The following is a 9809-nucleotide window of genomic DNA, read 5'->3' as shown; positions in this document are numbered from 1 at the left end:
TGTGCCTGTCGATGTGTGCGGCGCAGATACTCCACTCGCGCCTTTCGTCGTCCCTTTTGTGAGTCCGAGTGCATGTTCTTCGGGAGTGGAGCTACATACACGCGAGTTCGCAGAGTTGAGGGTAGGTCTCGGTTGTCCTGGAGGGCGCGTATGTCAGCCGGGGAACCCACTCTTTCCAAGATTGCGCGTCCAGCTTTGGTGGTGAGGAGGCGTTCCTTTTGCGATGCTAGGACGGCTTCTCGAATTTCTTCTATTGTGTTGGTCAGTCCCAGGTCCTCGAGGTGGCAGTTGGCCGTGTACATCGGGAGGCCTAACGCATGTTTGTAGGCGGTACGGATGATGACATCTGCTTTGTCTCGCTCATTCCCCAAAAGTGGTAGGAATGAGAGACCGTATGACAAGCGGCTCATAACTAGAGCCTGTATCAGTCGAATTGTATCTTCCTCTCTCATGCCTTTTCGGTTGCGGGTGATGCGCCGAATCATGCGGGAGATCTGGAGGGCAGTTGTCCGCATCCGCATCCTGGGCCTTTGGCTTCAGAGCGACAGGAAAGCCAACCACACGTTACAGGACCAGCGCAAGGATCATAGACTTGAATACCTTTCTTCCAGTATGCAATCGAACTTGAAGCATAAAAAATGTTCACATAGACTGATCATAGCATGACTACGTGTGAAAATTATGGCAGTGAGTCCTGCAGCTGAGTGACGATGCAACCAATGTGTCACACAGTGCAAGTTCTGATCACCTTTGAAAAGCACGCTGTTCCATAATGACAGCACTGCATAACTGCGAAGAAATTCGATGCAACCCTTCTAAAGAATGATACCCTGCTTGAGAAGCACTCATGCTGAGAAGTGAAGGATGCTGAACCCACCGTGCAGCTGGATTCCCCAGCACCTCACTTCCTACGATAGGAGTGATGCATCAAATCGGCACAATATATACACTGTCACCTGGAAGGCAATCAACACTGTCTCTTGTGCGTGAGCTTGAGTGCATTGCAAGTTTTTTACATACGACAGATAAGACTTTCGAATACAGGACATTGCAGGGCTGTAAATATGAAACAAGTTTCACATATCACTGTAAAAGGTGCAATTAAAAATCACTAGTACCCAATAAACTAGTTATGTAACGGTTATTTTTAATTGGTCGTCTCTATAAATATAATGGAGGAAGTAAAACAGAACTGTGAAAACAGCTTGACTACGGCCTTACCCATCATATCCAAACAGCAAGCTCTTGCTGCTTGGTGGCAGATGTACCAGACTGGTGGGTATAAATAATTCTTACGTGTTTATTTTTTCTTGTGCTGGAGTGAAGGAAACTGCTAGAAGGTAGATTGTAGGTGAAGGCCCAAGGTTTACTTTACCTCAGAATATTTAGCTGCATTAAAATATCACTACACGAATGCTTTTGCAGCTGCACTTATAAAAATGCAGATCCCAAGGCATTGTGTTTGTTGTGCAATGAGAGAAAACCATAGACATGCAGCAAATCTACCAGTCACCCACACCCTCATATTGTAGTAATCTGAAAACTCGTTCTGTGTTTTGCTTTACAGTCAAGACTGTTTTGGTAAGCTGGTTTTATTTGTACAAGGCTTCCTTTCCCAGTCAAAACGCACTACAGGATTCTAAGACAGAAAATTTGTGTAGTCTGTAGTCTTGTCGTATTTTGGGCATGTCTTGTGTAGTCTGTCTTGTCTTTTGTAGTCCTGTCTTCTGAAGTCTGTCTTGTCTTTTATAGTCTGTCTTCTGTAGTTTGTCCTCTCTTTTGTAGTCTGTCTTGACTTCTGTAGTCTGTCTTGTCTTCTGTAGTCTGTCTTGTCTTCTATAGTCTGTCTTGTCTTCTATAGTCTGTCTTGTCTTCTGTAGTGTGTCTTGTGTAGTGCTCGTACACTGTGTAACAGTCGTTACTGTCACCTGTCAATTAACACAGGATTTGTGTTCTGGAGTAGGCTATGCACAAAAATGCACAGCTTGTTAATGGTCGCCTGTCAATTAACACAAGCTTTGTGCATTCCAGAGTAATTCGTGCACAAAACCACTAGAATTGAAATGAAAATGATCAATATTTATTTACTGTTTCGTGCTTTTTTTTCGAGCTTGCTGATGCATGCTGTCCAGCGTTGTCCTGGCCGCAGGTTCCTAGATACATCGCCCATGAGCCAAGAAAAATGGTTTTTGTCTTGGCTGAAAAAAAACAAAAAATAGAGATCACCGCTGCTACCTGCGCAAAAAAAAGGTGAAAGCGTTGATACTTCGTCGACACTGGCCGCCTTTCAAATTTGGCGCCATGGTTGTTTTCTCGTTGACTTGATTGGTTATCAATTAACTCTTATTTTACCCTCATTTCATTCCAGCAACGATTTCGAGTTTTCAAATTTCTCTCCACGGATCGTTCCTGCCCACTCACTGAATACCCGCCCAGTCTAATCACGCGTTCATTGCCTTTCGCTTCTCAATAATTACCTAATTGCCTCTAATTTATCATTCTTTTTCCTATCTCCTGGTTAAGTATAAGACACTTATCACTGGTCACGTGAGTGCTCATTTCGAGTTTTCAAACTTGGCGCTAAGCTTTGGCTTTGTCCATACTTCCAATATTTCGAACTTGGCACTACGCTGTAGCTCCACCTACTTTCAGCGTTTTCAAATTTCGCGGCACTTTTTCTCTGGCCCAGCCACTTCTTGGACATTTTTGGCTGTTAATAATTATCCGATTATGAAATTTTCTTTTCGAGCAGCATCCTCACATCATCCTCTGCCAATTACACAACCAATCGTATGACGCTATCTCTTCTGAGTTGCCCACAACTGCTGCGGACACGATCCCCGGCAACTTAGCCTAGTAAACTTCTCACTTTATTCAAAATGTTGTAATACTGAACAAGGCTTATGACTGGCCGAGTTAGTACTGACTCACCTTAAAACCAGCCAGAACACACAAGAAGACATGAGCACAAGAGGCGGGACTAACAAAAATTTAATTGAAGATTTTGATTATTTGATTTGTGATGGTTTAACGTCCCAAAGCGACTCGGGCTATGAGGGACGCCGTAGTGGAGGGCTCCAGAAATTTCGACCACCTGGGGTTCATTAGCGTGCACTGACAATGCACAGTACACGGGCCTCTAAAATTTCGCCCCCATTGAAATTTGACTGGTGCGGCCAGGATTGAACCTGCGTCTTTTGGGACAGCAACCGAGCGCCATAACCACTGAGCCACTGCGGCGGCATCATTGAAGGAAAGCCGCAAAAGGAGACCCGCGAAGAGATACAAGCGCACAATAACCCAAAGCAGTGAAAGGGCGAAGTGCAATCAAAGGTCACTGGCATAATAATGAATCATCTAAAAAAGCAGATTCCTTACGGTGAAGGTTTTCTGATGGCTTAGCCACACGTGTCCTTAGCCTTACCGATGTAGTAAGCCTCAACTATCTACCGACAGATTTATCCCTTCCATAAACCACTGATGTGTCGTGGAAATTAGGCGTGCAAAGAGACATGTCATCCTCATATTTGCATTCACAAGATTGAGCGTACAGTGCCAGATTAGAATTTGCCTTCCCCCTATAGAGTGAAAGTGCTCAGCCAAGTGCAAATTCAAATATCTGCCTGTCTGCCCATATTAGTTGCAGCCATAAGGCAGTGGAATGCAATAAACTCCATTACTTTTGCAAGTGATGAACCTTTTTTTTGACACTGTCCATTGTGGACTAGTACCCAGTTTTATCAAGCCTTTTTAATGGCGGCGCAAAGGCCTCCTGTCTTGCACTTCGCTGTTAAGACAACAGCAGCATTACGCTTTCCCGTGAATTTCTTGAGACTGTGAAATACTGTGGAGGTAAGGTGTATCAGCATCATCGGAGTATGTGCTCCTTACCCTCGAGCGAGTGAAAACATACGACAGGTTGTTGAGATGGGCAAGTGGGAACCCAGCTGCTTGGAAACCTGCTACAAGAATGCGTCCTCAGCAGTGATGGCATGACTTATCTAAAGCTGATGTCATGCACACGACTGCACACCCATCAAGTGTTTCCATCTTTACTGACCTTGACCAGCGACAAATACACCTCTTCCCCATCCTTCCCCAACAACGAGTGGTCCGACTCGTAGCTAAAAAGAGCCTTTCCCGATCTTTAGCCGTAGCCCCGACAAACATATTCGTCCACAAAGCGCAAGTCTGCATCCAGAAACTGCTAACGGTTCTGCTTAGACAATTCTGATGTAAAAGACAGGCCTTGACCGCATGCCTCAAAGACTCCTAAAACATCTTGTGCCAACTTATCTGAGCCTTCTATGTCCAGAAAAATTACCGTCATGAACATAACGAAATGCTACTATGCCAAGGTCTTCCAAACAGGGCTCTAATGCCTTATTGACTTTAGACAAAAAAATGTTGCTGAGCAAAGGACGACCTGCGTGTAAATACCGCCCTGCCAACTGACAAGTGCGGATTTGCAGTAAAAGGACAACAGCCCGAAGAAGCCAGCAACCGGAATCACGCAATCACCTGTAAAAGCATGTTCATTGTTCACCCTGATGCCGTTTGCACATACCTCAGAGGTCTATCATGTGACAATGAATAGTGCAGGCCCTCCATGTCGATGCTAACTGCAGAGCCCCTGCCCAGGTTGCGGTCCACAAGAAACTAGAACTCCACAGAACTCCACTTTTGTGAGTTGGCAAGGCGGTATTTACATCAGAAATCAGGCATATGCAGAGGGTCCCAGGTTGCACTGTTCCTCCGCGACATTCTTCTGTCCAGAGTCGATACCGCATCAAAGCCCTGTTTGGAAGGCCTCAGCATAGTAGCATTTCGTTATGTTGATAGCTACCTAATTTTTTTGCACAAGGTGGGCTCTGATAAGTTGGCACAAGACGTTTGAGAAATCTTTAGGCATGTGGTCAAAGACTATCTTTTAGGTCTTAATTTCACTAAGCATAACCGTTTGTAGCTTCTTGACTTAGACCTGTGCTTTGCGGACGACCACATATGTTGGCGCCAAAGCCCAAGATCAGGAAGCCTCTTAGATACGAGTTGAACCGCTCGAGGCTGGTGAAGGACAGGTTGGCAATCACATGCATAACGACTGCTTTATGGAAGTCATGCCATCACAGTGTTTAGAATGCATTCTCGGAGCAGGTTTCCAAGCCAATGGCACCTGGGTTCCCACTTGCCCATCTTGCGCACCTGTCAGAGCGTGTTTTTACTCTCTCGAGGGAACGGAACACCGTTCACATGATGCTGACGTAGTTGAGCAGCACAAAAAGACGGGCTCTATACCTTACCTCCACGCCATTTCGCACCATCCCAAGGAAGTTGCACCAAAGTATGATGTTGCTGTTGTCTTGACCGCTAAAAGTAAGGTATGAGCCCTTTGCTTCTTCGTTCAAACTAGGCTTGATACAACTACGGGTAATCGTGCGCTATGCACAGTGGCAGATAAAAATGTTCACCACTTGCAAAAGTAAACCTATTTTTTGCATTCCACTGCCTCGTAGCTGAAACTACTATTGGCAGACAAGCAGATATCTGAATGTGCGCCTGGCTGAGAGCACTTTCACTGTATAGAGAGGAAGGCGAATTCTCACCTGACACTGCACGTTCAATCTCGTGAATGCAATCGGAGAACGACCTTTCTCTTTGCACGCCTGATTTCTGCGGCACATCAGTGGTTTAGGGAAGTGATAAATCTGTCCTGATATAGTTGAGGCTTACTACATCAGTAAGGCTAAAAACAAGTGCCTGGCTAAACCGTCGGTGATCCTTCACTGTAAGGAATTAGTTTTTTAGATGGTTTACTAGTACGTCAGTGCCTTTCGGTAATTTTTTGCCCTCTCACTGCTTTGGGGTCTTGCGTGCTTGAATCTCTTTGCAGGTCTTCTTTTGCCACTTTCCTTCAATAAAATTTCAGTTGTTAGACCAGCCTCATCTTGTGCTCATCTCTTCTCCTGTTTTGTGTCTTCCGGCTGGTTTTAATATGTAATACTGAATGCTGGAAGAAAGTCATTTTAGTCAAGTGCACTGATAATGGCCACAGCTCTAATGAATGTTCATTTATTACAAAAAATAGTGCTTACTTCATTAATTTATGCATGAAGTATATGACACTGCATCAAAATAAAAAAAGGACTAAGCCTCTAACCCTCATGGCCAAACTGAAGTTACAGCAAACAAGAGGACACCATAAACCTGCCCCACATGCAAAAGCTTGCACTACAGGCCAATGCAGAAATAAGATCAGATTACTTCCCAAACTGCATGACACTGCCACGCAAAGTAAAGATTGTGACAGGCAATAAAGGAGCAACAAAAAAGCAAACTGTAGGTAGCAGCCAATCTCATGCAGACAAGCTACAAGGTCAGGCCAACATAGACGTGGAAGAAATTTGAAAACAAAAGCCACAACAAGCACATAATAATTTTTAAGGCTTTCACAGCCCTTTAATTGGCAAATACTTTCCTGGAAAAACATAACAGAAGCGGCAATTTTTTTTCGACAATCAATTTTTTTCATGTACTTCATTATTCTTGAAGCATGGGCGGGCATAGAGTAGTCAGATTAGTGCATGCGTTCCTAAGCAATGCCATGCCAAGAACTGTACTTACAGAAAAAGCTTGCCTTACTGAGTGAATACCACTGGCCATCCACTAATTTCCCCGCCTGCTCCAGGTCCCTGGCAAAAATCACACGCAACTTGGTGGCTTGCACAACTTCCATGCAACTCTTGGTCTTTAGCTGGAAAAAAATTGAGGGATCAGTGAGATATAAAATTTTACATGCATTGCTTTGTTTCAATGACCGACTAACAAACAGCGGTTTCTGTGAGCGCGACTATTTTTTCACACTAGCTTTCTACAGTAAACCATGTTTATCGCGATCTAATTCACACTGACTTGCTGCACGGCCCCAGCACTACTGTGTATAGCTCTATGGTTTCAAATGCTTGTTAGCTCTGAGCCCTTGGGCTTGCACTCGTTAATGCAGAAAACATCGGAAAGGGCAACCAGAGCTTCGAGCTTTAAGCCATAGGTATTCAGAAGCTCAGTGGTCTGTGGGAGAACTTTTGGCTGGGTGACACAGCAGCAAATGCTGCTCCAGCTACTTTCACTCCATTGCAAAAAACTCGCACAGCAGAGACCTGTCTTCCATTTTGCATTGCAGAAACAATAACTGAAATTCAAAGCACACATACTAAATGCACACCTACCTTCCAACACAGCTTCATAATGATGGGTATAATTATTGGAATGAAATACCAGTCAGTACATGTAGCTTTCAGTTTATCCAAAAATTATAAGCAACCGACAAACAATAAACATTAAAAGAGAAATAAAATAACCAGAATTGTTTAAAAAATCTGTCAGAAGAATTATGTGACATCCACAACACTCCAGCAGTTCTTTGGCTTTGTGCACCTTCAAACCACACTTTCTTACAGGCACATTTGCACAGAAATTGGGTTGAACCTGATCTTTAAGAATCTTTTTTGGTGCAACAGTAGGAAGAAACCAGGTTTTACCCAAAAACGAAGCACCCTACACATTGCATCACAAGCCCAGATGGTGCACTTGAGTAGCCTCTTATGCTTATGCAAGAAACAGGAACAGAGATATCTTGACTAAATCAAAAAAGAGGAAGTGCAGTGCATGTGTAATGCAGATAAGATATAAGCAATACCACACTAAAACACTGGGAGGATTCCAAGAGTAGGTGAATGCATGAATGGGTGGCAATCAGGTGGCTAAATGAGATTAGGAAATTTGAGGAAAAAGGGTGGTAGCATGTGGCACAGAAGACAGTTACCTAAAATGAACTAGAGAACCATTGTTCTGCACTAATTTTAACAGCACATTCACACGACAGACAAAATCACTAACTTCAGGAACAGACTGAGCATCATGGAACTCAATGTTCAATCACCATTGCAAATGGCACCAGCACCGCAGACTGCACATGAGGAAAAGTAGACATATTTTTGCTCTCAACTTTGAGCAGCAGTCAGCTGCGCTTTTAGGAGCAAAGCTCTAAAGTACGGCAACATTGGCACTTTGTTTTACTGACATGAGGGTGCTTGTGAGCGTGCAAGTCCCATGTTTGTTTTGCACCAAATGTGTTAATTGCGAGGTATGTTTAACTAAAGAGGGGCATCTAACATGGGCATCAGCTCTTCATTACTTCCCTTCTATGTCCCTCCCTTATATCACGGTTCAAGTGTCCACCAAAATGTGAGACAGTTACTGTTACATTTCTTTGAATTTTCCTTCAACTAATTTTAAATTTTTCAAGTATACAGCTTTAAGAAAGTAGAAGTACAAACTGTGCAGTATAACCATATGCTATGGCAATAAACCAGCAATAAATCTGTGCTGACAGCAGCTTGCCCAGTGCATTGCAAGGATGCTATACCATACAAGGATTGGTGTCATCGTGCAATGTTACATTGCTGACTGACAATTTGGTCTCTGTGTCAAAAATACTGGTAAACCATCATTGTAGAGCACAATGTTTTTAAAGGGATAAATGAGCATATAGGTCCTTTTCGAGGACACATGCATACCAGGCAACAGGTGTGCAATGTCAAAGCACGTTTATGTTAACAGCAGCTGCGTCAAGAGCTTCATCAGCGACTATATTTTGTACAAGTCTACAGTTCCGGTAATTATAAGCTGAAGTACTGCTGTGAAGTGCATGTAGAGTTTCATGCATTTCTAAACCTAGCTGCAAGCCTATATTGAAAATTTTTTTCTAAATAGGCAGCTAAGATTTACATCACTGAAAAAGAATAACTACCATGAACGGATCAGGACGGATGACACAGCCGAAGGCAGGAAGCACACATGGCCCAATAGATGCTGGCCGCTGGCAACTGCAAATAAATACATCCAGAGCAACAGCTGTCAGTGGCTGTAGCCATGTCATGAATGACAAGAGAGGAAATCGTCTACTGCTTTAAAAACTAAACTTAGACGTTATATAAGTAAATAAAAAACCAATGAGCTAGCCCATGAAAAAACAAATGAACAGATTTTATGTAATGCACCCATATACATTCTTTGTGAAGAGTCACAATGACTGTTATGACCACACTGAAAAATGAGCTGGCTGAAATACCGCACACCAATTTGAATATAGGATGTGCAGGTTTTCATTAACTCCTATCATGGTGCCTTGCACCAATGTCTAGGTATTAAATTTAAAGTTGCAACCAGTCTGCCTTGGTTAAATGAGAAGAGAGAATGGAAAAAAGCATGCCTTCACTAGCAAGAAGCTTGATATCTCACAGCACAGCTTGGCGTCATAGAAAAATTGCTAGCGCATTTAACAAATCTGCATACAATTAAAAGCTGCACAAATTTGTCGACTGGCAATGCAAGTAAAGGCAAGAGAAACAAAAAAATACCGAAGAACACTCGTGAGTGCGGCGAATGGAGGTCTGTGGGTAGGATCCCGTGCCTGGGAAGAGTTCCGAGCTCGGAGAATCGCCGGCACCACAGCTGATGGCACGCAACCAAGAATAAATAACAAAGCGAAAATAAGTAACAAAAAACCATCGACAATGGCGAACGACTTGAATGCGGGCCACAAAAGCGAGGGATATAGCAAAAAGGTAGAAATCCTAAATAATTGTGCAGTTGCATATCCGACAGCTCGCAATGCTCAGAAGGAGAGGAAGCATCAACGTTTACAGCTCAGGAGACGCAAGATTGATCTAACTATGACATAACACTGCTTCAAATCCTGTTCCACTGGGGAAGCACAGACAAATTTACAAATGACAAGGCGATGAATATGA

The 9809-nt window shown here is 43.4% G+C and overlaps 1 long non-coding RNA gene across 1 annotated transcript; it reads right to left on the bottom strand.

Moving 5' to 3' along the window:
• Nucleotides 1–2058: 2058 nt before the first annotated feature.
• On the bottom strand, nt 2059–9603 carry LOC144123235 (uncharacterized). The gene is made up of 4 exons (XR_013313049.1): nt 9417–9603; nt 8807–8882; nt 6622–6751; nt 2059–2198 (listed from the first exon to the last, which is right to left on the bottom strand). It is a non-coding gene; the product is annotated as an uncharacterized LOC144123235 (long non-coding RNA).
• Nucleotides 9604–9809: the final 206 nt, after the last annotated feature.

This window comes from Amblyomma americanum, chromosome 3, assembly GCF_052857255.1.
Source record: "Amblyomma americanum isolate KBUSLIRL-KWMA chromosome 3, ASM5285725v1, whole genome shotgun sequence".
NCBI lineage: Eukaryota > Metazoa > Arthropoda > Arachnida > Ixodida > Ixodidae > Amblyomma > Amblyomma americanum.
This window is presented reverse-complemented; position numbering and strand designations above follow the sequence as displayed.